Source organism: Sorghum bicolor, chromosome 10 (genome assembly GCF_000003195.3).
Source record: "Sorghum bicolor cultivar BTx623 chromosome 10, Sorghum_bicolor_NCBIv3, whole genome shotgun sequence".
Lineage (NCBI taxonomy): Eukaryota > Viridiplantae > Streptophyta > Magnoliopsida > Poales > Poaceae > Sorghum > Sorghum bicolor.
In genome coordinates this window covers 23,139,196-23,167,139 of record NC_012879.2, presented here as the reverse complement: position 1 = coordinate 23,167,139, position 27,944 = coordinate 23,139,196, and the positions used below count along the sequence as shown (strand labels likewise).

Here is a 27,944-nt window from a genome sequence, read left to right as displayed (position 1 = left end):
ACTACCGATTTTACCTTTCGGCGAGGGTTCAATGTTTTAAGTATTCTGAACAAGACTTTTCACCGTGTTTATTCTTTAGGTGCGTCATTTGAGTTAGGTGTGGACCTTGACATCTGCACCTCTTGATACAGTGTCACCCATGTTTTTCGTTTGCCCAGCAGTTCGAAGTGCGGCGTTGGCAGCATCCTCCTCAGTGTGTTTGTGCTCGTAGATCCAGGTCCTTCACTTGGTAGAGTCTGGGAGTTGGAAAACTCCTCCATTTTGCTCGAAGTGTATCCTGCTCATAGAGACAAGGCAGAGATCAAGTGCATGGGCCCTGTTGGTGGAAAACACCAATAGAACCAAAAGTGTATTTGTTCTTCTCTAACCTTAAGCATAGTGAGCAAGACAAAGTTGATGGATAATAAGATCATGAGTGTAGCATTTAAAACATTTGTCAGATCAGATCACTCAACCTTATGGAAAGATAATCTATCTAAGTAAATGTTTTTTTCTTTACATGACTATCATTTTTCAAAGATCGGATGTGCAACATTTTAGCTCATATGGTTAAGAGTGTGGGATCAAGAAGGTAGTACCGGGAACAAAGTTTAAAGGACTAAACATGTTGAATCAATTAGGTTGGTTAATTTGTTGTTATAAATCATACATGTTTGTCTTTTTATCCATGTGCATGCCAGAATCAAGGAGAAGCTTATAACAGTGACAGTCACATACCTTAAGATGTTACCTTAATTGAAGAGTGGTGGTACAATATCACCTTGTGGACGCTTTTCTTTCTCAATGGTTGTGCATCTTATTCGTGGCACTCTTCGTCTCGTTCCATGGATTATCTCTCGAGCTATGTCTTTCTTATGCAAATTGTTAAACTTCATGTGTCTCTTTCTTTATCTCCATTCTTGTTGTTATTCTTCACTCGTTTACTTCAAGCCTGAATCGTGAAGATAACGGGATTGCTTCCCCCGAGCTGAATGTTGACATAGTCTTTAATCTTGAATCCGCACAACACAAATGTTCTTCAATATTCTTGAGCTTCAAAATGTCAGTAATGATTGCAGCGCTTCCAAGTTGATGAAGATATCTTGATCATTGGGGATTCTCTCTTTAAATCATGTTAAACTCAAATAGACAACAAAACTTGTGGCACCGATTAAACATTGGTAGTTGGCCACTTAAGCCTTAGTTGTCCAAGCTTTTTAGATTTTTCTTAATTCTTTTTCTAAGCAGAGTTTCAACAAGATCTCTTTCTCAATATATATATTTTTTTGGGTTTTAATCTTTCTATGAAGCAAAAAGGAAATGGAACACGATGAATGCATGTTTATTTATTTTTATATATTTTTTTATTCCACCATGTGGGCTTTTACACACCACACAATTTATTCATATGGGGTTTTAGTATTTAAGATGCAATGAGTTATATAAAATATTTTTATTATATTTTCTAATGCAATAATAATGCATAAAGATAAATATGTTATGGAGAAATAAATATGCTAAAAACAAATGCAGAAAAGATAAATACAATAAACCTACTAAAGCTAGTGATACATTAAATTAGCAGACATCAAGATCACTATCAAAATCTTCACACCAATTGCTTCCCCAGCAACAGCACCAAAAATGCTTGTTGACATTCGTTAATTGCAATAAGAATAAGAAAAATTCCGCAAGTGCACAGAACATCATCGTAGCATTTTACCGGGAGTATTCTAGGTATCGTTATTTATATTTTACCACTGGGAAGCTAAGGTTAAAGAATCCGATAACTTACTATCATGCATCTACTAATTTAATAAACCAACTAGAGTAAAGTAGGGGTAAATGATATATGATAGGTAATAATATAAAGGTGAGAATTCTATGATAAATGCGTAGATAGCCATAGCGGGAGGACAACGGGAGAGACCTGGGTTCCTGTATACTTCTCTATTCAGTTCTATGATAACAAAGAATGAAGAGATATAGCAATCACATATTAGCACTTTGGGACATCAGAACACCAACCACAGAAAGAGATGAGAAGGGGGCTGGGAAGCTCTGACTACGATCCTACAAACACCGATCCGAACGAGGTGGAATACGTCGACCGTTAGGGCTGTCACTACCCTAGGGCTACCACAACAATCCGTTTGACTGGGTGCAACCTCAGGTAACCTCTAGTATAGACACCACGTCTACATTAACGATTACTACTCTAATTACCATGAATAACTAGAGCACTCGATGCGAATGGAGATCCTATGCCAAAATATAACAACTACACTACTCGATAATAATAAAGGCATAAAAGTAAACAGAGAAGATAAATATATTAAAGCATAAGTCTTACAATAAATATAAAGACATACCAAAACTCTGAAGACTTCTCCAGAACCGGAGTGCAGCTCCACTCTTCCTAACTCCCGACTAGAACTAATCTACTACAATGGAATGTCTAGCCCTAATTCTCTATAGAGGAAAGGTTATCCTTCGAGGGCACCTCTCAACTCTATAATGATGTGTTCTCCTCCAGGGGCGAGAGGCCTTGCTTATATAGTCCTCCTCCTTTGTGCGTTTTTGGTTCAGCAGGTGATGTGGTACTAAACTTTCCATCATATCTCATTAAAATGCACATAGGCCTTAATGGACCAAAATTTGATTTGGGCCCAATTAATCCCGCAGCTCTTTTATGTGGAGTCATTCTTTTATTAATATCTCTTGATTCCGAACTCCAAATATAGCAAATAATATATGCATTTCAATCAGCTCGACGAGATCTTTGTAATGGTGTACTTCATTCTGTGATTGGTGCTTGTACCAGGGCGGGCGCCCTAGGATCAATGGCGGACGCCCTGTTCCCAGGCCCGTCTCGGCTCTGCTTCGGTCGAGTTGCTTTTAGAGTCTTCCTGATTATGGAAAATTACCACACACATTAATTCTCTATGTAAATCCGACGTGTGGGCCTTTCCTTCGTATTTTCTGATAACCCCCTGTAGAAATAGACAAACACCAAAACTCGTGGAAATCTGTCAGATGAAACCCTAAGTCTATGTGTCGGTTGTATTTGGATCCTTTTTCATGATTAGTGGACGGTTAAATGTAAACATTAAGGACCGTCAACAGAAACTAAAGATCATTTCTATATACAATCGCCAGGAGGACGACTGGGTTCTAAGGAAATGGTTTATCAAATACCCATCGAATTTGGTGGGCATAGTTTTCCTACCAGTATGATTGTTCTTAAAGATCAAGATATTGATGTTATACTAGGCATGGACTGGATGACACAACGAGGGGTTGTGCTAGACACCCTACATCGAACCATCAAGATGCCATTGCCCAATGGTAATTCTTACCTTCTAATCCAACTAGCCACTCCAAAATGGGCAATTGAACAAGTTCATGCCACCACGGTGAAAGAAGTTGAAAATATCCCGGTAGTTCGGGAGTTCCCGGATGTGTTTCTCGTGGACCTACCAGGTCTGCCACCAGACCAGGATATTCAATTCAGTATAGAATTGAAACCAGCGACAACCCCAATTTCTCAAAGAGCCTATCGAATGGCACCAAAAGAACTGGCTGAATTGAAAAACCAATTACAGGAGTTGGCTGCAGAAAGGTTTTATTCAACCCAGTTCATCTCTATGGGGTTGCCCAGCCTTATTTGTGAAAAAGAAAGATCAGACATTAAGGCTATGTGTTGATTATCGTCCCTTAAATGAGGTGACGATTAAAAACAAGTACCCATTGCCCCGCATTGACTTGCTATTTGATCAGTTAGCCGGGGCTAAAGTATTCTCAAAGATTGACTTGAGATCTGGGTACCATCAAATCAAGATTAAGCTGGAAGATGTTCCCAAGACGGCTTTCACAACCCGTTATGGGCTATATGAATATCTGGTGATGTCCTTTGGTTTAACCAATGCACCAGCTCAGTTCATGTACTTGATGAACTCCGTCTTTATACCAGAGCTAGACAAATTTGTAGTCGTCTTCATTGATGACATTGTTGATGGTCCTTAAATACCAAATATAATCATCAAATAAATAAAGAAAAGGATCCAAATGAAATCAACATCTAGACTTAGGGTTTTATCTGACAGAATTCTATGAGTTTTGGTGTTTGTCTATTTCTACAGGGGGTTATCAGGAAATACGGAAGAAAGGCCCACACGTCAGGATTACATGGAGATATTAATGTGCCGCGCAATTATCTTACATCTAGAAGACTCTAGAAGCCACAGGAAGGAAGCGGAGGCCGAACGGGGCCAGGCACTGGGCGCCCGCCCAGTTGACCTGGGCGCCCGCCCCCCTTCAGAGTTGGATCTGGACTCTCTTTCGAGACTAATCTCCACCGACCTAAAGAATCAAGGATAACCGTCCAATCAATGTCGGTTTGATCCAATGGCTCATGTTCACTTGAGGGGACTATAAAACCAGACCCCCTGGCCCCTAGAGGAGACAAGTTCATCATAGAGTTGAGAGGAGCCCTCGAAGGAATACCTCTCCTCTAAATAAAATTTCTTTTAGGCTTAGCATCCAATATGAGTAGAATTAGATCTTCTAGTTTCTACTAGATTGAGAGAGATAGAGTGGAGGTGTAGATCGGAGGAAGCCCGGCCTGTCGGTGTCTACTCCGAGGTTGTACCTGTGGGATCAAGTCTTCTAACCCGAGGCTTGCTCCTAGGATTCTTCAGTAATTCGACTTCTAATTCTAGTAAGTTCTTGTTTTATTATTCTTCGGTTTATGAGTTTACTTTAATCTCTTCCGGTTGAGTATTAGAGTAATCATTGCTAGCGTAAACGTGGTGTTTAGGCTAGGGTACTCATTGATATCCCCTGACTAGCTGGACCGTGGTAGTAGCGAGGAACGTGACATTTTCGAGTTACCTTTGCATCCCATAGCAGGACGGGTAGGGTTTATAGGTGTGGGTCGAACATCCTTTTTGGTGTCTAGATTCTGTAAGCTTCCCCAATATAACAGTAGATCATCCTTACCAAGGTTAGGACGAGACTACGGTTGCAGTCTTCTCTATACATCACTCACATCGAGAAACATTCTTCGTAGCCTAAAGGGGTAGTAGCAATAGATTTGGTTAGTCAGATGCACCCTTTCTCCCAGTGGTAAAAATATAAATACGATAACTCTGGATAACCTCCCAGGTGAAATGCTCACCGATATCCGTGCGCTTGCGGATCAATTCCTTATTGCGTTACCAAATATCAACAAGTATTTCTAGCGCCATTGCCGGGGAGAAAGACGGTTTGCTGAGATAACTTTGAATCTTGCTATTATCTTGTATTATACTTTTATACTTTTATTCTTGTATCTTTTTATTTTTCCCATCTTTATGGATAACTCAAATTCCATATCTATTATTGAATTCTTTGCACCTTCGGAGACCAACCATAGACCATGGGAGTCAACAAGTCCTGCCCCTAATTATGATTTGTGTCCGGAGTTGATTGCAATAGGTCAAAACCAACCCTTTTCTATAGCCGAGGTCCTATCTTTTAATCAAGAAGATAATGAACTTTTAGCTACACCTAGGGAATCTTTTAATCTTTCTATAAATTCTGGTTTAAACCTAGCCCTACAAGACCATGTTTTTTCTCGATATTTTCACATTGGTCTTAATCATATGACCTTTGGTAGAGTCTTTCTTTCTTTACCTATTAGTAAAGGAAGGTATGTCTTCATTTGTGGACATCCTTCTTGCACTAGTCTTCATAAAAAAATCCTAGAGATAGAGAAGGAATCATCTCCCAGACAAGGAAAGGATGTTTCAATCGCAGATTTCCAAACATTCCAATCCCATGATTCGGCTATCCAACCCATCCTTGAGCCTAATAATTTCTACTATGATCTTTCTCCTGAACCTCCCGATGATCTTATGAATCTCTCTAGACATCCCATGCATAAGAGTCACCAAGACCACAAGGAGGATCGAGAAGAGCAACATCAATGGCTAGAGGGCAATAAAAATCCATGTGCTATCACCATTGAATGGATAGATAAAACAAACTTGAGAGACAATCCTAGAGGAATTTTAAGCATTCATGAAGAATCATCCTTGGAGTTTGAGAATGAGAGAAACAACAGTGAGCATGGAAGTTATTTCATAAATACCTCACCAAGTCCTTGCTCATATAAAACATCTCCCCAATCAATTGGTCTCTCCAACATCACCGCATTTGAGATCTCCAACCCCCTCTTCCTTTCTATTTATAAAAACTTTAAAAGGACGGTTGTCGATGCATATGTCTATAATAAATATTGCAGATCTCGTTGAGTTGATCTAGATATAGGTCAGCGTTGGAGGAGAAACCACTTCGCCGACATAAATTGATTGTTTCCCAAGGACGAGTTTAGTGTCCTAAAACAAGCACTGATCAGATCGTAACATGAACTTCTAATTATTTGCAACATTGCCTTGTGTATGGAGCATATAAAGATAATTTTAGAAATATTCCTTCGGGTATTCTTGTTACTAACCTTTCCAGGATTGGAGCAAGAAGATCCGAGGAATGACAAGCACAAGGTATGTCCAACCAATCATAGCAACATTGAATTAAATTCATCCAATCTTGAATTTTGCAAAATTCAAGCTTGGGGGAGTACTTTACATAAAAACATGTTGCTATGTTGGTTGTCCTTACCTTTGAGACATGCTCAATTTGTTAAATACTAGTCACACTACTTCATCTCCACTTGAGTAGATCTCTATAAATGTCATCATGCTACCTATGTTTATCTTAAGTAAGTGTTGGTTTGGAAGTATTGGACATACTTCCATTGGCATTTAAATTAAGTGTGGTGCTTAGGTTAAATAGCCTTCCTTAATCTGATTAGACATGGAGTCTAGTTTGGTTACTGAACTAAAAACTCTTTGAGTAAGCATTGGTATATCTTGTCGGACTAACCCCTGCAGGAAAACTTTCAATATCGACCTGGGAAGTCCTGAGATAAACTCACATTGGAGACAAAGAGAGAGACACATGAAGGTTAACAATTTACACAAGGAAGGCATAGCTCAAAAGAGATGATCCATGGAGGGTGCCACAAACACGATGCACAACCGCTAAGAAAGGAAAGCTTCCACAAGGTGATACTATACCATCACTCTTCAATTAAGGTAACATCTTAAAGTACTTGATTATCACTTTTATAAGCTTCTCCTTGGTTTTGGCGTTCACATACAATAAAGAGACAAACATGTATGATTTGTAACTACAAATTAACCAACCCAACTGATTCAGCATGTTTAGTCCTTTAAACTTTGTTCTTAGTACTACCTTCGTGATCGCACACTCCTAATCATATAAGCTAAAGTATTGCACATTCAATCTTTGGAAGATATAAACAAAACATAAATATAGATAGATTATATTTCCATTAGGTCAAGCAATCTGATCTGGCAAATGTTTTAAATGCTACACTCATGATCCATTAACTTTGCCTTGCTCACTATGCTTAAGGTTAGAAAAGAACAAATACAATTTTGGTTCTGTTGGTGTTTTTCACCAACAGGGCCCATGCACTTGATCTCTGCCTTGTCTCTGTGAACAGGTACACTTCAAGCAAAACATGGAGGAGTTTTACAACTCCCAGACTCCACCAGGTGAAGGACCTGGATCTACGAGCACAAACACACTGAGCAGGATATTGCCAACACCATACTTCGAACTGCTGGGCAAACGAAGAACATGGGTGACACCGTATCAAGGGGTGCAGACGTCAAGGTCCACACCTAATCAAATGATGCACCTAAAGGATGAAGACGGTGAGAAGTCTTGTCCAGAAGACTTAAAACATTGGATCCTTGTCGGAGGAGGTCAAAATCTTCGACTCAAGTCGCCTTTCCTGATCAAGAAGGATGACCCTGGTGTTCCAAAAATCAAGTGCACAAGCAACGGATACTCTTTTCAGAAGACACTCTACGACACCGGATCTGTCGTCAACATAATGACCGCAGTCACTTATCAGCTCCTGCATGGAACCATAACCAACATACATTCAGCTCCAGATAATTTTTAGGTCATTGACATGGGAAAAGACGAGTATGATCCACCCACCATCCTTGGAAGACCGTTCCTCAACACTAGCAAAGCCATCATTTATATTGGAACCGGAGAAGTCCACATGCACTTCCCTCTAAAGAAGGCGATGCAACCAAAACCAGAGGAGGCAAATCATCAAGGACGGATGGGTGGACTACGAAGGAGAAGTGGTAAGGTCTGAAGACATATAGCTTGAACAGAACTGTACTAAGGAAACCGTAGCACCGAGTCAGAAAGAGAAGATAGTTATACATGAAGAGGAGGCACCACCGGAATCACCGACTACGCCATCCAGCGAATCCCAGGACGACTGAAAAAACGGAGAGTCCCGTTCGGAGGACTTAAAAACACCGAACGTCTTGCCAAGAGGTAAACTTGGTAGTTATCCTTTTCCTTTCAATAGTTTGCATAGTTAATCAGGTTCATGCTATTTTGAAAAGAAAATAAAAATGTTAAAAATAGTAAGCCCCATGTGAGTAGACTTGTGGTTTAAAAACCCATAGGTATACTGACTGTGGTGGCATAAAATAAATATGTTTTTATCTTACAATAAAAATATAAAAATAATAAGTGCATGATCTTGATAAATAAATCACATTTATTGAGGAGGCTCAACATGATAAAGGCTAGATATTTATGCGAACACTTAACTAGTTCCACAAAGCTTTGTCGTCTATTTGAGCTCCACAGAATTCAAGGATCAAAGAAGACTAGCAGACGGAGGACATCCTAATCGCTGTCAGGGTGTTGCCAACATTCAAATACACCTCCGTCACTTGCTAGCTACATCAGAAGAAATTACGTCAAAATCCAGCTTGGGGGAGAGCACCCCCATTTATCCAGCTAAGTGTTTCTACTCGTGTTTATACTTTACTCAAATAATAAAAAGATGCATAATCATAAAACCGAAATAAAGATTTTTGTGCTTATATATATATATATATATCTCTTTGCTTAGTTTGCTAAATAAATAAATAAATGAAGTTTGCTATGAAACCTCATGATAAGCTCTCACATAGAAATGATGAATAGTTTCTCTGCCATGACTAGTTCTTAAAATTGAAATCTCTCTCAAGTTTAGGCATAACTATTATAATTTAAACCTGCTCTAAACCTGAACTTGAGGGAAGAGTACTTGATCTAAAGTCTAAGTCGTTAACGGATATGATATGGGAAGGTTGAGCTGCTGTTTATCTGTTCCTAGAGATGCTAGAAATCTGGAGAATTTTATCTTTGAAAATCTTTAAAATAACACATGATGAGTTCCTGTATGATGAGAGTTTAAATTCCTACCACTGCCATATATACATGCTTGCTAGACTTTGAGCCACACATTTACTTTTTAGTGCTTATGAGCATTGAGTGTGGTCAAGCTGTGTAGACCCTGAGGAGCTTGTCATGTGGTTAAAATCAAGATTCACTTGCACGTTCACTCATACATGTTGCTTCTACTCCGGAAGTACGCATCCACATATATCCACTCACTTCCATCTCCAGAGCCACCCAAAAGTATTCTACTCCTAATCTAGGAGAGAATAGCCAAAAACATTTCTGTTTTTCCCTGTGAAATAAATGCTTGAGTTATCTTGGTTACTACCACTTGCTATATTATTTAAGGAGATGAGTGCTCTCTAAAAAAAGAGAGGATACGAGGAAATAAAAAGGGGCAAGTGCCCGGAATCTCAAACAAAAGAAAGAGTGAGACGAGAGGTAAAAATGGACAAGTGTCCAATAGTAGAATTAGGGGTACAAGATACCCACCTAAGAGGAAAGAAAAAAAAGAAAATATAGAGCATCTCATTCTCCCCAAAAAGCTTCAAAGTGCAAGAAAGGTATGTATCCCCTTAAAAGAGCAAAAGTAGAATTAGACTTTCACCATTGTTATCACCATCATCACCATACACCATTCATTTACCACACATGCACATCTTGATTTGACTTATTGACTTGTTTCTCTGGATCCATGGTTTGACTATGCAATAAATGTCTTGTAAGTATGTATTATCTGTCTCCCACCTATGAGCTCCAGATATTAAAACCATATTAGAGTAGGGTGCGAGAGAAGGCAATGTCACTATGCCTCATACCAAAAATACCACATACTTTGAGAGAAGGCATATACCATTACTGCCTTGGAAAGGATCTAGAAATAGCACAAAAGAGAGATTTGAGAGAGTCATACAAGGAATCTCTGAGTTTTATTTGAAAATCTGCAAAAAACTCCAGAGCTATAGCTGATCAAGAATAAGGGACATGGTGCTTGACTTGACCGTTCTATCTTTTAACTGCTCAAGACACAGGTGACGGTTACAAGCCCCATGGTGAAAGGTAAAATGAGTAAGTTTTAAGTCTTAACAGTTTACCCTAACTCAGAGATGAGATCTTACTTTTAAGGCATGAAAACACTGTAGAAACTCTTGAGTTCATCCTTGCTCAGGGACGAGCAAGAGGTAAGCTTGGGGGAGTTGTTGACGGTCCTTCAGTACCAAATATAATCATCAAATAAATAAAGAAAAGGATCCAAATGAAATCAACATCTAGACTTAGGGTTTTATCTGACAGAATTCCATGAGTTTCGGTGTTTGCCTATTTCTACAGGGGGTTATCAGGAAATACGGAAGAAAGGCCCACACGTCGGGATTACATAGAGATATTAATGTGCCACACAATTATCTTACATCTAGAAGACTCCAGAAGCCACGGGAAGGAAGCGGAGGCCGAACGGGGCCAGGCACGGGGCGCCCGCCCCCCTTCAGAGTTGGATCAGGACTCTCTTTCGGGACTAATCTCCACCAACCTAAAGAATCAAGGATAACCGTCCAATCAATGTCGGTTTGATCCAATGGCTCATGTTCACTTGAGGGGACTATAAAACCAGACCCCCTGGCCCCTAGAGGAGACAAATTCATCATAGAGTTGAGAGGAGCCCTCGAAGGAATACCTCTCCTCTAAATAAAATTTCTTTTAGGATTAGCATCCAATGTGAGTAGAATTATATCTTCTAGTTTCTACTAGATTGAGAGAGATAGACTGGAGGTGTAGATCGGAGGAAGCCCTACCTGTCAGTGTCTACTCTGAGGTTGTACCTATGGGATCAAGTCTTCTAACCCGAGGCTTGCTCCTAGGATTCTTCAGTAATTCGACTTCTAATTCTAGTAAGTTCTTGTTTTAGTGTTCTTTGGTTTATGAGTTTACTTTAATCTCTTCCGGTTGAGTATTACAGTAATCATTACTAGCGTAAATGTGGTGTTTAGGCTAGGGTACTCATAGATATCCCCTGACTAGCTGAACCGTGGTAGTAGCAAGGAACGTGACATTTCCGAGTTACCTTTGCATCCCATATCTTGTTAGCAGGACGGGTAGGGTTTATAGGTGTGGGTCGAACATCCTTTGTGGTGTCTAGATTCCGTAAGCTTCCCCAATATAACAGTAGATCATCCTTATCAAGGTTAGAACGAGACTACGGTTGCAGTCTTCTCTATACATCACTCACATCGAGAAACACTCTTTGTAGCCTAAAGGGGTAGTAGCAATAGATTTGGTTAGTCAGATGCACCCTTTCTCCCAGTGGTAAAAATATAAATATGATAACTCTGGATAACCTCCCGGGTGAAATGCTCACCGATATCCGTGCGCTTGCGGATCAATTCCTTATTGCGTTACCAAATATCAACAGACATCTTGATCTACTCCAAAACAAAGAAAAAACACGCTGAACATCTGAGGATTGTGTTAACCCGTCTAAGAGACCATCAACTATATGCCAAGTTCAGCAAGTGTGAGTTCTCGCTGGACAAAGTTCATTTCCTGGGTCATGTATTATCAGCGGAGGGAGTCGCTGTAGACCCAGGTAAAGTAGAAGATGTTTTGAATTGGAAGCCCCCTACTACGGTGCATGAGGTCCGTAGCTTTTTGGGTATGGCGGGATATTACCGCCGCTTCATTCCGGACTTTTCAAGGGTTGCTAAGCCAATCACAACCTTGCTCAAGAATCAAACAAAATTTGTTTGGTCGTCTGAATGTGAGCAGGCCTTTTAGACTCTGAAAAGGTTGCTGACTACTGCACCTGTATTAGCCCAGCCAAATATTGAGAAGCCCTTTGATGTGTATTGTGACGCATCAGGAATAGGGATAGGCTGTGTGCTAATGCAGGAGGGTCGAGTAATTGCATATGCCTCTAGGCAGCTTAAGCCACATGAAGAGAATTACCCTACCCACGATCTTGAGCTAGCCGCCGTAGTGCATGCTTTGAGGATCTGGCGCCACTACCTACTGGGAAACACTTGTCATCTATACACAGATCATAAGATCTTGAAGTATATTTTTACTCAAGCCGAACTTAATATGCGCCAGCGAAGGTGGCTAGAATTGATCAAGGACTACGATCTTGAGGTGCATTATCACCCAGGCAAGGCGAACGTGGTAGCAGATGCCCTAAGTCATAAAGCTCACTGTAATTGCTTAACAATGATGCCTAGAGACATAACTCTATGCCAAGAGCTTGAAAACTTGGGAATACAGATGACTTCCTCAGGAAGCCTAGCCCATCTAAAGATTGACTTCAATCTCGAAGCTCAAATCATAGCGGCACAAAAAGAAGATAAAGGCATGAAATACCTCAAGGAGAAGATTGTTAACAGAGCACCCACAGACTTTAAGGTGGATGATGCATGAGTAATCTAGTTCAAAAACCGGTTAGAAGTTCCAAAGGTACCTTAGCTACGTCAGCAAATCCTGGATGAAGCTCATACCACAAGGTATTCTATTCACCCAGGAAGCAATAAGATGTATGAGGACCTAAAGCAGAGATTTTGGTGGACGAAGATGAAGATAGAAATAGCCTGCTATGTAGCCAATGTGACACATGTTGAAAAGTCAAAGCCATTCATCTTAAATCTACTGGAGAGTTACAACCCTTGCCTATTCCAGCATGGAAATGGGATGATATTAGCATGGATTTCATAGTGGGATTGCCCAAGACGGCAAAAGGCTTTGATTCTATTTGGGTCATTGTGGATCGTCTTACCAAAATGACACACTTTATACCTGTGAAGATATTATATCCTGCTTCCACCTATGCCAAGATCTATTTTGATCGTATATTAAGTCTGCACGGGGTGCCAAAGACAATAGTCTCTGATAGAGGCACTCAATTTGTCTCCTAGTTTTGGAAATGCTTACATGAATCTTTGGGCACCAAGCTTTTCTACAGTACAGCCTACCACCCTCAAACAGGTGGGCAAACTGAAAGGGTGAATCAAACATTGGAAGATCTATTGAGATCATGTGCCCTTAATTTTTCCAGACAAGTGGGATGACTGCTTGCCTCTAGCAGAATTCTCATATAACAATAGCTATCAGGAAAGCATTAAAATGGCTCCGTTCGAGGCACTGTATGGCCATCGATGTCGGACTCCATTACACTGGTCTGAACCCAGTGAAAGATGGTTCTTTGGGGTTGACTTGGTGAAGGAAACTGAAGACAAAGTTAGACAAATTCAAAATAACTTAAAAGTTGCTCAATCCCGACAAAAGATCTATGCTGATAGAAGATGTCGACCCTTAAGATTTACTAAAGGTGACCATGTGTATTTAAAGGTATCCCCAATGAAAGGAGTGAATCGTTTCGGGGTTAAAGGCAAGTTAGCACCTCGTTACATTGGTCCATTTCCAATCATTGACCGGTGTGGATAGGTAGCTTACCGCCTTAAATTGCCCGAACGATTATCTGGGATACACAATGTGTTTCATGTATCCCAATTGAAGAAGTGTCTTCGAGTACTGGACCAGGTCCATGATTTTGAAGATGTGGAACTTGAATTGGATCTGACTTATGCAGAATATCCCATCCGAGTATTAGACCAAAAAGATAGAGTTACCCGAAGAAGAACTACCAAGTGGTACAAGGTGCAATGGAGTCAACACTCTGAGGAAGAAGCCACATGGGAATCTGAAGATTATCTGATGGACAACTTTCCTGAGTTTCACGCTTCTCTTCAACACAACACCTAATAAGAAAAAATGTACTTAGAGTGGATAAAGGGTAGCCAAATCCATGTACTTAATGTATGTATATGTTTATAATGAAATGTTCTTCCCCAAACCCCTTGTCTTATGCGAAAGCTAATGATAGATTAGTTTGACAAATTTCCTTTTCCATTGCTCACCCTAAGGCTTTAAATCTCGGGGATGAGATTTCTTTAAGGGGGAAGGGCTGTAACATCCCTGATGTTATGGACACTAAAACTGGATCATGTCATCATAAGCATTGCATAGCTTATTTATTGAGCACATCCTGATGCATCAACTTAAAACGAGTTTCATTTGGTGCTTGTGCTTAGGGAACTAAAGTTTGCTTGTGTTATGAAATGATGCCAGTGTGGTTGTGAAATCCTTAGTGTTGGAGGATTCCGAGGAAATGGGGGAGAAAACCCTAATTTTAAAACCCTAGTTTTTGCCCCCTTTTGTGCAATTTAAAAACTAAGCAAAATTTGTGGATGAGTTCAAAAGCAAAGTTGTAGATCTTATCAAAATGTACAACTTTGATGTTTTGAGTTTTTGAAGTTTCAATACAAAATTCAAAGTAATTTTGAAAATACAGATTCCTAGTAATTGTCCCCTTTTCAAATTTGAATCACTAATTCAAAATCTATTTGGAATCTTGAAAAGTGACCAACATGAAAGTTGTAGGGCTCATCAAATTGAACAACTTTTATTTTGGGAATTTTTCAAGTTATTGAGAAAAATCAAAAGTAATTTTAGAATTTCTGTCCTAGTCAAATTCAAAATTGGAATTCCCCCAATTGGGATTTGAATTTCAAACTGTTTTGCCAAAATTCATCGTCTTCCACTCAAAATTAGATCTGGGTCCTTAAATAAGTTTTTTAGAGTGCAAAATTCTGAGGAACTTTTGTTTTGGCAGAAATTTGACTTCAGTTCAAATTTTGGAGGAATTTTGCAAAAGACAGGAAAGGGAGGGATAGGGCTCGCTACAGTGATCCGATGAGGATCACAGGCACCTCTGCCCAGCGCGGCCGCAGAGCGCGCGCGCCTCGCTGCCACATAGCTGCTTACTAGCCGCATCACCACGTGACATGGACACCCGCGACCTCTGCGCCTCGACCTCTATAGCGCCCGCACGGCCGAGCTCGAGCTCACTTACCTCGGCGACCGAAAGCACTCAACGAAGCTCCACCGTCCAATACACCCTACACGCAACCCCTCTGGCCAGTTCGAGTTCTCCACCACCTTCGCCATTTCCTTGCGAACCCAGCGCACTCCCCGGAACGCTCTCTATCCCACCCAGCCGCCCGGACGCCGTCTTTCTTCCCCAACTCCGGCCGGGACCGCCGCCGTGCGCCTTCTCTGTGGCCACGCCGTTCTAGAAGGTAACATGCCTTGTTAGCGGTTGTTTCAGGTTCCTATCATCCCCCAGAAGCTCATGCGCTTGCTATTCTTCTTCAGACGCGAGCAGGTTCACCGGAACGACCTCGCTGAGCTCGGAGCGCCCGCCTAGAGGACCTGCTACTGTCGCCAGCGCCTTAGGCCACCTCTCCAAGCCCTCCGTCGTGAGCACCACCCACCCCACCCTCCTTGGAAGCTCCCTAACACATTATTTTACGCTCTACCGAGCCCTCGCGACCAGTCTACGGGTGGCTGACGCGGCCGTCCGCCATGCGGGTGACCGAGGTAGAGAGGGACGAGTAGAGCGTGCTCGGGTGATAGCAATGGAGTCGCGGGGTTGAGGCGAAGCTACCGCGCACCTCAGCGTGGGCTAAGACCCCCGCTAGCGGGGACCAAAAACGCGGCCGAGCCGCCGGTCGAGTGGATGACGAAGCTGACAGTGGGGGCCCGCTGTCAGCGACATCGTGAGGAGGGGGAGAGCGCGCGCAGCGCGTGGGCCGAGTGCGTGGGCCGGCCTAGGCCGAGCGTGAGCGGGCCGACCACAGCAACAGTGTTGTTTTTCTTTTTCTTTTAAAATTAAAAGTGATTGATGTTTTAATTTGTGTAGAAAATTGTGTACAGATCCAAAAATAGTGAAAGTTTTTGTATAGGCTCTGTGAAATGAGTAGAACATAGGAAAAATGCTAGGTTTCATTTTCTGGTAATTTACATATGTATAAAAATTGTGTTCTTTATTTAATAAATAGGGTTTCTATGATTTTTAGGAATTTATTGTCACCAAAATTGGTGAGATGCCTCTGAATACTATTTCCTGGCTTCACAAAAAGTTTGGTGGTATTTGCATAATGTTTGATAGAGTATTAATATACCCATAATTAGTAATTAAGTAATAATCCTAAAATAATTAGTTAATAATTAGTTTAATTTCAAAATTAGGATTTGAGTTATTTTGGGATTGTGTGATGGCCTGAGGTCATTAACCTTAATGACCTTTGGCATTTAATTATTATTTGGTGTTAATACTTAATTACTGTCATTAATGCCTAATTAAATATTAATTAAGATAAAAAGGAGTACTGATCAGTTAATTAAGAATAATTGTAAATTAAGAGAAGTCTTAGCTTACTGATGCAACCTCTTGGGTAAAAACACTAAAGTGATAAACAACTTTAATTACTGTTTAGCCTGTCCTTGCACCGAAAAGGAAAGTTGTACTCGACTGGTGTTGGGTATTTTAAACGCAAACAGAAAAATCCGCAAGCGCACGGATACCGATGTAGCTTTCACCCGGGAGTATTCCAGAGTATCGATTTTCCACAGGGAACGTGAGTGTACTAATTAAGATCCAAGATCGTCCAAGGATAACTATATGATTATTTTTGGTGGGAAGAGAGGAAGTTTCCTGAGAGTTCTCTAGTTGATCTAAGAATCAAGAATTACTTCAAAGATTATTTATATCGGGACATCAGAGCACTAACCACAGAAAGAGATGAGAAGGGGGCTAGGAAGGTCTGACTACGGTCCTACAAACACCAATCCGAACGTGGTGGAATACGTCGACCGTTAGGGCTGTCACTACCCTAGGGCTACCACAACAATCCGTGGGATTGGGTGCAATTCCAGGTAATCGCAAGACTAAACACCACGTCTAATCTATTAATTACTAGATTACAACTAGAACTAACTAGAACTAGAACTAGAGGAACTAGAACTAGAACTAGATGAACTAGAACTAGATCTAGATGAACTAGAGGTAGAACTAGAAGAACTAGAGGGATCCTCTCTACTTGGATGAAGAATTGAAACCCTAGCTTTGATTCTGTAGAAGAGGTATGATCTCCAGGGGCCAGGGGGGTCTGGTTTTATAGTCCCTTCAAGTGAATCTGGGCCGTCGGATCAAACCGACATTGATCGTGTGGTTTTCCTTGAAGTATTAGGTCGGTGGAGCATGATCCCCGAACTTCGCCCTGATTGGTCCAGGGGGGAGGGCGGGCGCCCAGTAAGGGAGGGCGGGCGCCCAGTGCCCGGCTCCGTTACGTCTCCCATTCGTTCCCGTGGCTTCTGGAGTCTTCTAGATGGTAGATAATTGTGCGGCACATTAATATCTCTATGTAAACCCAACGTGTGGGCCTTTCTTCCATATTTCCTGATAACCCCCTGCAGAAATAGACAAACACCAAAACTTGTGGAATTCTGTCAGATAAAACCCTAAGTCTAGGTGTTGGTTCCATTTAGATCCTTTTCCATGATTAGTTGATGGTTAAATGTGAACATTAAGGACCGTCAACAAGCTCCCCCAAGCTTAACCTTTGCTCGTCCCTGAGTAAAGATGAACTCAAGAGTTTCTGCAGTGGTTTCATAACTTAAAGATACACATGCGTTTAAACAAGATCTCATCTCTGGTTAGAGTAAACTGTTAAGACTTAAAACTTACTCATTTACCTTTCACCATGGGACTTGTAACCGTCACTTCTGTCTTGAGTAGTTAAAAGATAGAACAGTCTAGTCAAGCACCATGTCTCTTGTTCTTGATCAGCTATAGCTCTGGAGTTTTTGCAGATTTTCAAATAAAACTCAGAGATTCCATGTATGACTCTCTCTAGTCTCTCTTTTGAGGTATTTCTGGATCCTTACCAAGGCAGTAATGGTATATGCCTTCTCTCAAAGTATGTGGTATTTGTGGTATAAGGCATAGTGTCATTGCCTTCTCTCTCACCCTACTCTAATAAGGCTTTTGATATCTGGAGCTCATAGGTGGGAGACAGCTAATACATACTTACAAAACATTTATTGCATAGTCAAACCATGGATCCAGAAGAACAAGTCAATAAGTCAAATCAAGATGTGCATGTGTGGCGAATGAATGGTGTATGGTGATGATGGTGATAACAATGGTGAAAGTCTAATTCTACTTATGCTCTTTTGAGGGAATACATACCTTTCTTGCTCTTTTGAAACTTCTTGAGGAGAATGAGATGCTCTATATTTTCTTTTTATTTTTTTCTTTTCTCTCAGGTGGGTATCTTGTACCCCTAATTCTACTGTCGGACACTTGTCCATTTTTACCTCTCGTCTCACTTTTTCTTCTCTTTTTTTTTTCTTTCGAGCTTCCGGGCACTTGCCCCTTTTTATTTCCTCGTATTCTTCTTTTTTTTCTCTTTTTTCTTTAGAGCTCTCATCTCATGAGATAATATAGCAAGTGGTAGTGACAAGATAACTTGAGCATTTATTTCACAGGGAAAAAATAGAAATATTTTTGGCTATTCTCTCCCGGATTAGGAGTAGAATATTTTTGGGTGGTTCTGGAGATGGAAATGGGTATATGTGGATGGTACTTCCAGAGTAGAAGTAGCATGTATGAGTGAACGTGCAAGTGAATCTTGACTTAACCACATGACAAGCTCCTAAGGGTCTACACAGCTTGACCACACTCAATGCTCATAAGCAGTAAAAAGTAAATGTGTGGCTCAAAGTCTAGCAAGCATGTATATATGGCTGTGGTAGGAATTTAAACTCTCATCATACAGGAACTCATCATGTGATATTTTAAAGATTTTCAAAGATAAAATTCTCCAGAATTCTAGCATCTCTAGGAACAGATAAACAGCAGCTCAACCTTCCCATATCATATCCGTTAACGACTTAGACTTCAGATCAAGTACTCTTCCCACAAGTTCAGGTTTAGAGCAAATCTTAATTAATAACAGTGATGCCTAAACTTGAGAGAGATTTCAATTTTGAGAACTAGTCATGGCAGAGCAACTATTCATCTTTCCATGTGAGAGCTTATAATGAGGGTTCATAGCAAATTTTATTTATTTATTTATTTAGCAAACTAAGCAAAGATATATATATAAGCACAAAATCTTTATTTGGGTTTTTACGATTATGCATCTTTTTATTATTTGAGTAAAATATAAACGTGAGTAGAATGCTTAGCTGGATAAATGGAGGTGCTCTCCCCCAAGCTCGATTTTGACGTAATTCCTTCTGATGTAGCTAGCAGGTGGCGAAGGTATATTTGAATGTCAGCAGCACCCTGACGGCGACTAGGCTGTCCTCCGTGTGCTAGTCTTCTTTGATCCTTGAATTCTGTAGAGCTCAAATAGACAACAAAGCTTGTGGAACTAGTTAAGTGTTAGCATAAATATCTAGCCTTTATCATGTTGAGTCTCCTCAATAAATATTACACTTTTTAGTGGGATCATAAATCTATTTTTATAATTTTATTTTTATAGGACATGAATATATTTATTTTATTTTTACGCCACCACAGTGAATGTACTTATGGGTTTTATGCCATGAGCATAATCACATGGGGCTTACTATTTTTATTTTCTTTTCAAGATGATGTGAACCTGATTAACTAAGCAAACTATTTTAAAATAATTGAAAGGAAAAAGATAACTACCAAGTTTACCTCTTGGCAAGGCGTTCGGTGTTTTTAAGTCCTCCGAACGAGACCCTCCGTTTTCTGAGTCGTCCTGGGATTTGCTGGATGGCATAGTCGGTGGTTCCGGCGGCGCTTCCTCTTTGTGTATAACTATCTTCTTTCTGCACACCTGACTCGGTGCTACGGTCTCCTCAGGACAGTTCTGTTCAAGCTGTATGTCTTCAGACCTTACGACTTCTCCTTCATAGTCTGCCCATCCGTCCTTGATGATTTGCCTCCTCTGGTTGCGGTTGCGTCGTATTCTTCTTGCCCTGACCTGCTTAGAGTCTTCAACTATATAGTTAGGGTCAGTAAAATAGCAGCGTACCTTCTCAGAGGGGAAGTGCATGTGGACTTCTCTGATTCCAATGTAGATGATTGCTTTAGCGGTGCTGAGGAACGGTCTCCTAAGGATGATGGATGGATCGTACTTGTCTTCTCCCATGTCAATAACCTTAAAATCATCTGGAGCTGAATGTATGTTGGTTGTAGGGACATGGTTCCATGGAGGAGCTGATAAGTGACCGCGGCTAGTATGTTGACGTCAGATCCGGTGTCATAGAGTGTCTTCTAAAAAGAATATCCATTGATTGTTCACTCGATCCTTGAAACACCAGGGTCGTCCTTCTTGATCAAGAAAGATGACTTGAGTTGACGATCTTGACCTCCTTGAGCTGCAGTGACCATCCTAGCTGACTCGGTACACATTTGCTTGTTCCTGTTCCTCCTGTTGGTCCTTCCTTGGTTCATGTCAGGATTGCTCTAAGATTTGTGTAGTCTTGTTCTTGAAGGAAAATGTCTCCGTCCTTCCCATGATGTAGAAACTGATCTTGGCAGCACTAGCGTAGATGATAGCTCCCGAGGTGTTCAGGAATGGCCTCCCTAGGATGATGGGTGCCCTCTCATCAGTATCAGTCTCTATCACCACGAAGTCTGCTGGAGCGTATAAGGTACCAACTCGGACGTAGAGGTTCTTCAATATTCCCTTTGGGAAACTTAGTGTCTGATCTGCAAGCTGCAAACACATGGTTGTTTCTAGGAAAGGATGTGTAAAGAATTTTTCATAGAGTACCCGGAGCATAATGTTGACGCTGGAGCCAAAGTCGCAGAGTGCTTCTAGGAAGTCCACCATGCCGATGGAGATCGGGATGATGGTGCGTCCTGGATCGCCTCTCTTGACTGGCAGAAGGTCAGTAATTACTTCCACAACGGGGTTACTCCAGTAGTTACATCCTCAAGCATTTTAGGGCAGTGATTGCCTGAGTGTCCAGTATCTCCAGTGTGTTTGTGCTCGTAGATCTAGGTTCTTCACTTGGTGGAGTCTGGGAGTTGTAAAAGTCCTTCATATTTTGCTCGAAGTGTATCTGCTCATAGAGACAAGGCAGAGATCAAGTGCATGAGCCCTGTTGGTGGAAAACACCAATAGAGCCAAAAGTGTATTTGTTCTCTCTAACCTTAAGCATAGTGAGCAAGACAAAGTTAATGGATAATAAGATCATGAGTGTAACATTTAAAACATTTGTTAGATCATATCGCTCAACCTAATGGAAAGATAATCTATCTATATATATGTTTTGTTTATATCTTCCAAAGATTGAGTGTGCAACATTTTAGCTATATGATTAGGAGTGTGGAATCACAAAGGTGGAAGGACTAAACATGTTGAATCGATTGGTTTGGTTAATCTAGAGTTGTAGATCATACATGTTTGTCTCTTTTATTCATGTGAATGCCAGAAATAAGGAGAAGCTTATAAAAGTGATAGTCAAGTACCTTAAGATGTTACCTTACTTGAAGAGTGATGGTACAGTATCACCTTGTGGAAGCTTTCCTCTCTTAGCGGTTGTGCATCGTGTTTGTGGCACCCTCCAGGGATCATCTCTTGTGAGCTATGCCTTCCTTGTGTAAATTGTTAAACTTCATGTGCCTCTCTCTTTATCTCCAATGTGAGTTTGTCTCAGGACTTCCCAGGTCGATATTGAAAGTTTTCCTGCAGGGGTTAGTCCAACAAAATATCCAATATCTACTATAGCATACTATCGGCTCAAAGATCAACCTAGACACCATGTCTAATTTGATTTAGGAGGGCATTTTAACCTAAGCATCATGCTTAATTTAAACTCCCTTGGAGGTAAGATCATCAGCCCTAAACTAAGCACCATGCTTAATTAAGAGATAAATGAAACGACTCCAAACCTAGACATATACTAAAGCAAATAAAGGTAGCATGAGAGTATTTATAGAGTTCTACTCAAGTGGAGATGAAGTAGTGTGATTAGTATTTAACAAATTGAGCATGTCTCAAAGGTAGGGACAACCAACATAGCAACATGGCAAAGGATGTTTCATGTAAAGTCTCCCCCAAGCTTGAATTTTGCAAAATTCAAGTTTGGATGAATTTAATTCATTGTTGTATGATGATTGGTTGGACATACCTTGTGCTTGTCATTCATCCGATCTTCATGCTCCAATCCTAGAAAGGTTAGTGACAAGAATATCCAAAGGAAACTTTTTACAATTATTCTTATATGCTCAACACACAAGGTAATGTTGCAAATAATTAAAAGCTCATGTTACGGTCTGATCAGTGCTTATTTTAGGACACTAAGCTTGTCCTTGGGAAACCATCAATTTATGTCGGCGAAGTGGTTTCCCCTCCAACGCTGACCTATATCAAGATCAACTCAACAAGATCTGCAAAATTTATTATAGACATATGCATCGACAACCGCCCTTTTAAAGTTTTTATAAATAGAAAGGATGAGGGGGTTGGAGATCTCGAATGTGGTGGTGTTGGAAAAACCAATGGATTGTGAAGATGTTGCATATGAGCATGGAGTAAATGAAGTGGCTATGAAATAAATTCCATGCTCATTAATGCTTAGAGTGAAATCCATGTGGTATGGTGAAAATGATAAGGTGAGTGTGGTGAAAAAGGAAAAGAAAAAGGATACACGGACGACTTGGTTCGAAACTAGCACAGCTACCGTTCCCCGGCAACGGCGCCAGAAAGCTTGTTGGGTATTTTAAACGCAAACAGAAAAATCTGCAAGCGCACGGATACCGATGTAGCTTTCACCCGGGAGTATTCCAGAGTATCAATTTTCCACAGGGAACGTGAGTGTACTAATTAAGATCCAAGATCGCCCAAGGATAACTATATGATTATTTTTGGTGGGAAGAGAGGAAGTTTCCTGAGAGTTCTCTAGTTGATCTAAGAATCAAGAATTACTTCAAAGATTATTTATATTGGGACATCAGAGCATTAACCACAGAAAGAGATGAGAAGGGGGCTAGGAAGGTCTGACTACGGTCCTACAAACACCAATCCGAACGTGGTGGAATACGTCGACCGTTAGGGCTGTCACTACCCTAGGGCTACCACAACAATCCGTGGGATTGGGTGCAATTCCAGGTAATCGCAAGACTAAACACCACGTCTAATCTATTAATTACTACTCTAGCGTTATAAAGACTAGAGCACTTGATGCAAGCGGGAATCCAATAAATAACTTGAATGTAAATAAAAGTAATTAAAGAACTCAGGATTATGAATTGAAGAACCTGGAGAACGATGAAGGACGAACCAGTTGCTGCAAAAGTACAATGTTGAGGAAGATCCGACAGATCCAGCTCCTCCTCCGCTCTCCTCTTCTCTCTCCCTATTTTCTAGATTACAACTAGAACTAACTAGAACTAGAACTAGAGGAACTAGAACTAGAACTAGATGAACTAGAACTAGATCTAGATGAACTAGAGGTAGAACTAGAAGAACTAGAGGGATCCTCTCTACTTGGATGAAGAATTGAAACCCTAGCTTTGATTCTGTAGAAGAGGTATGATCTCCAGGGGCCAGAGGGGTCTGGTTTTATAGTCCCTTCAAGTGAATCTGGGCCGTCGGATCAAACCGACATTGATCGTGTGGTTTTCCTTGAAGTATTAGGTCGGTGGAGCATGATCCCCGAACTTCGCCCTGATTGGTCCAGGGGGGAGGGCGGGCGCCCAGTAAGGGAGGGCGGGCGCCCAGTGCCCGACTCCGTTACGTCTCCCGTTCGTTCCCGTGGCTTCTAGAGTCTTCTAGATGGTAGATAATTGTGCGGCACGTTAATATCTCTATGTAAACCCGACGTGTGGGCCTTTCTTCCATATTTCCTGATAACCCCCTGCAGAAATAGACAAACACCAAAACTTGTGGAATTCTGTCAGATAAAACCCTAAGTCTAGGTGTTGGTTCCATTTAGATCCTTTTCCATGATTAGTTGATGGTTAAATGTGAACATTAAGGACCGTCAACAACTGGGTCCTTCTTATATGTTTGTCATAAGCATATCATGAGCATACATCATTTTGCGCATAGTGCACGTGACCGAAGGAGCGACCGTTGAACCGAACCCCGAGGTTGGTGTTCCGTTCGAGGAAGTAGGATCCTAGACTTGAGAAGTCTCCGAGGAACCCACTTAGCTTTGCAACCAAGGCAAGCCCCGGATGCATTTAACCTTTCCTTGAATATTTTAAATCTTTTATCACTTATGAATCAAAATGCTGCATTATGTAGTCAAGAATTGGGTTTAACCTATTTGTTGCAATTACTACCTTGATATTTGTTATCCGGTCCTTGGCACCTGTTTATTTTAAAATTGTGTAGTGATGCTTAGCCCTGCTTATTAGGTAGGTTTTCAACTAAGAAAGTTTGAAGGGTTGTTGTGGAATACTTTTATTGTCAATGATGTTTCAGCTTGAGACCGGTCGGTGGACTTGCTTTAAGAATGGATTCTTAAAGTAGTGTCTCCAACTGTGTCGATTAAGGACCGGTCCGTTGATGGCCTACTGGGTTGAGAATTTATAGTACTAGCCACTTGCCCTCGGTAAGCCCGGTCTTGTGATTCCTCGATGAGAGCGGCTACTCGCGCACTGGGCATGGAGCGATGGCGAGAGTAGCGTGTACCCTCCTAGCAAATGGGCTGGATGGTGGAGTACTGTGCTCTCAGGTGCCGTGAACCCGGTCAGATCTTGGGAAAGCTAGATTTGGGTTGACATATGCAAGATTCGGTTCTACATATGTCGAGTGGTTAGGAACTCCAGCTGGATTGCTAAGCGATTCGAATCGTCGTTGCTCCCCGATTGGGAGACTCAATTCCTTCGACCCTCATCATAGTTAAATATGCAACTAAGCTATAAAATGGGAAAAGATAAAATGTCTCATGAGGTTCGGATCCCAATTTCCAGACTCAGAGTGACATGAAGCTATGGCCATCGGACGAATAACACTTTTGTTAAGGACTAGGAATTCACAGACTTGTCTGTGAAAAGTAACTAGATAGACTATCCCCAAATTCCTCGGCCTCTTGAGGTGAGCAATTTGTGGTTAAAACTTGAAAGTAAGGATGCACTTTTGGTAAGATTTTTAGCAAAACAACTTGGCTCCTTGCTCAGCCACTCCTTGTCTACCCTAGCCTGCATTCCTAATTTCTCCTCTTTTTCTGCCGGGTAAGTCTTGTTGTGTACTCCAGTACTCAGGGTTTTATGACCCCTATTGCAGGTGAAGCTCAGGAACCGACTTGTTTCAGACCCTGTTGCGTGACCGTCGTCGAGGTTGACGACGAAGCAGAGTGAGTGTGACCCGTGGGCAGGGTCTGTACCTTGTAATCTTTGTACTGTGATTAAAGTTGCTCCATTGGACCTGGCTTGTAATAACACCTTATCTAAGTCTTACTTTGAAGAACTACTTTTGTAAATTAAGTTATATAATGCTTCCGCTATTTTACTCTGAAATGTTATTTTGGTTACCTCCTGTTTGTGATACTGTAATGTCTTTGCAAGGAATGATCCTAGTGTTAATGTGGTCACTTGCTATCCTGTAAGGGCAAGAAGAAGAAGTTTTCGTTAATTGACCATCACTAGTGGTCAGGACGAATCCTGTTGTTGCGCCACATGTAGCAGTGGAATGAGTGTCCTGCGATGCTCATCGGGCTTCTAGAGTAGATGGATCCCCGGCGTCACCGTTAGAGGCCTTTGGGACAATGACAGGTGTCGGTGGGCCCAACTACTTAGGAGGTTCTGCCACAAGTTTCCCTCTGCATTTGATTCCTTATCACAAATAACCCTCCTTGCTTTCTCCTAACATTTACAAGGCACAAATGAAGGAGTTAGTTTAAGATGAAATTGCATGCACTAGCAACTTATGCACAAATTCATTATGAACTCACATAGACATCTTTAGATACTTGGTCTTTCCATTCCCCATTCTTAGTGTGAGTAATATACCAAAGTTCTAAGTCATTGGGCTCATCACCATTTTTTGGGTCTCTCTAATATGTCAAGAACGAAAAACTAGTAAATCATGCAGCAAGAAAGCTTGTAGATGTGCTTCTCTAGTTATTACCTTCTCATAGCTACACTGAGAAGAAGGCTTGGAGCCTAACAAATGTGTGGGCTTTTTCTAGGATCGATTCCCAGAGTTCGTCATGCTCTTTTCCTAAAGAATGCAATTTGAACAGTCATCTTAATGATTGAGACATAGCCATTTTTCATAAATCACTATTGTTAAGCATAGTAGAAATGTCGAACAAACCTAGAATTTTGCACTCCTAAAATACTTCAATAAATAGTGCCAGTCTACAGTGTCTAATTCTTCAGACATATGGCTCATTCTCTCCTCGTAGGTGTTGTATGCCTTGGCCATAGCACTTAAAGTTGAATGCCACCCTTTGTAATGCTCTTTAGCAATGGGCCATGTCACAGAACCGACCAAATTATAAGAGTTCAAGTGTAGAAACGATCGACAAGCAATCAAGTTTCCAAACTTGAGCCCATATAATCCCGGTAGTCAATTGAAATCACGAAGGACTTCAAACCAACTGGCAACAAACCAAGATCGTAATAATTCAACATGAACATAGCGAATGTTACATAGTCATTCATTGCCGTCGAAGCGGCACCATATTGGAGTTATTAAGTTATTACAACACAAGTTCAAAGTAGCGGAAGCAAAATAGTCACACACACATTCGAAAGTTCAGTTCATAAGTTCAAGTTACTGCCAGAGTCTACATCATCCTTCCAAAAGCAACAGGTACGAGTTTGTTAGAGAACTGTGCCCAACGGTTAGTCCTCATCCCCAGCGAGATGGAGACAGGTCTTGCAGAAGCCGTCATAAAAGATGTCATCTGCAACAGGTGGGAATAAACCCTGAGTACGAGAATGTACTCAGCTAGAATTACCCGTCTAGTAAAAAATAAAAGACACCAAGGATCATGCAAGGCTAATATAAAAGTAGAGCTGGTTGACTCGACATTTTGCCAAAAGCCTTTATTAAGACTACCCAATGGAAGAGCATCATATTTATTCATCGTCAGCCTACTACTAGATTAGCATCTGTACTACAACACGTCACTTGATTATTACAAGCAATAATAACCATATCAAGTTCATCATATGTTCTTCTTGCTATCATCATTATCACGAACCAAGTTCATTAGTGAATGCTACATTTGCCGCTGCTCTGTCAAGTTCTCACTGACCGGGAGAGACGGCGATTCGAATCGAATTCCTATCCAGCTGGAGGGTTATTCCTAGCACTCACCCAAGCATCCCCCGTCGGAGAGACAACGGGTCACCTTTGGTACGACTCAGGAATCACGGCTCCGATCAGCGCCGCACTCCCAGGGCTACCACTCTGCCAGGGAGGTCAGGAATTTTAACTCACCTGCCTTTGGGCTTACGCCAATGGTCCCCCGCACACCGCACTTCCTCCGGTAGTGCGCACTTTATACTTGCCGGTCTTCCGGCCTGAGTCATACTACTCGGCTTCGCGGTCGGAACGAGTTATCCGGCCAACTAAGTGTCAGGCATGCGTTCAACATGACAAGAGGACGTACAACGATCGGTAATTAACTGCCACAGACGGAGCTACTACAACCTTGCAAAACTCCGCCCGACTTAAGTCAAATTAATCAGGTTCCATCCACGATAGCACATATAGACCATCGTGATCCGACATAACCCTATATCGCGCAGGTGACAGGAAATCACCCGACTTCTACCGTTTAAGCATGGCTAAGCTGCT

At 41.3% G+C, this 27,944-nt stretch overlaps 1 pseudogene; it reads left to right on the top strand.

Annotated features, from left to right (window-relative positions):
• The window catches only part of LOC110431118, a 119,366-nt pseudogene that overhangs the window by 5,632 nt on the left and 85,790 nt on the right, over positions 1–27,944 (top strand).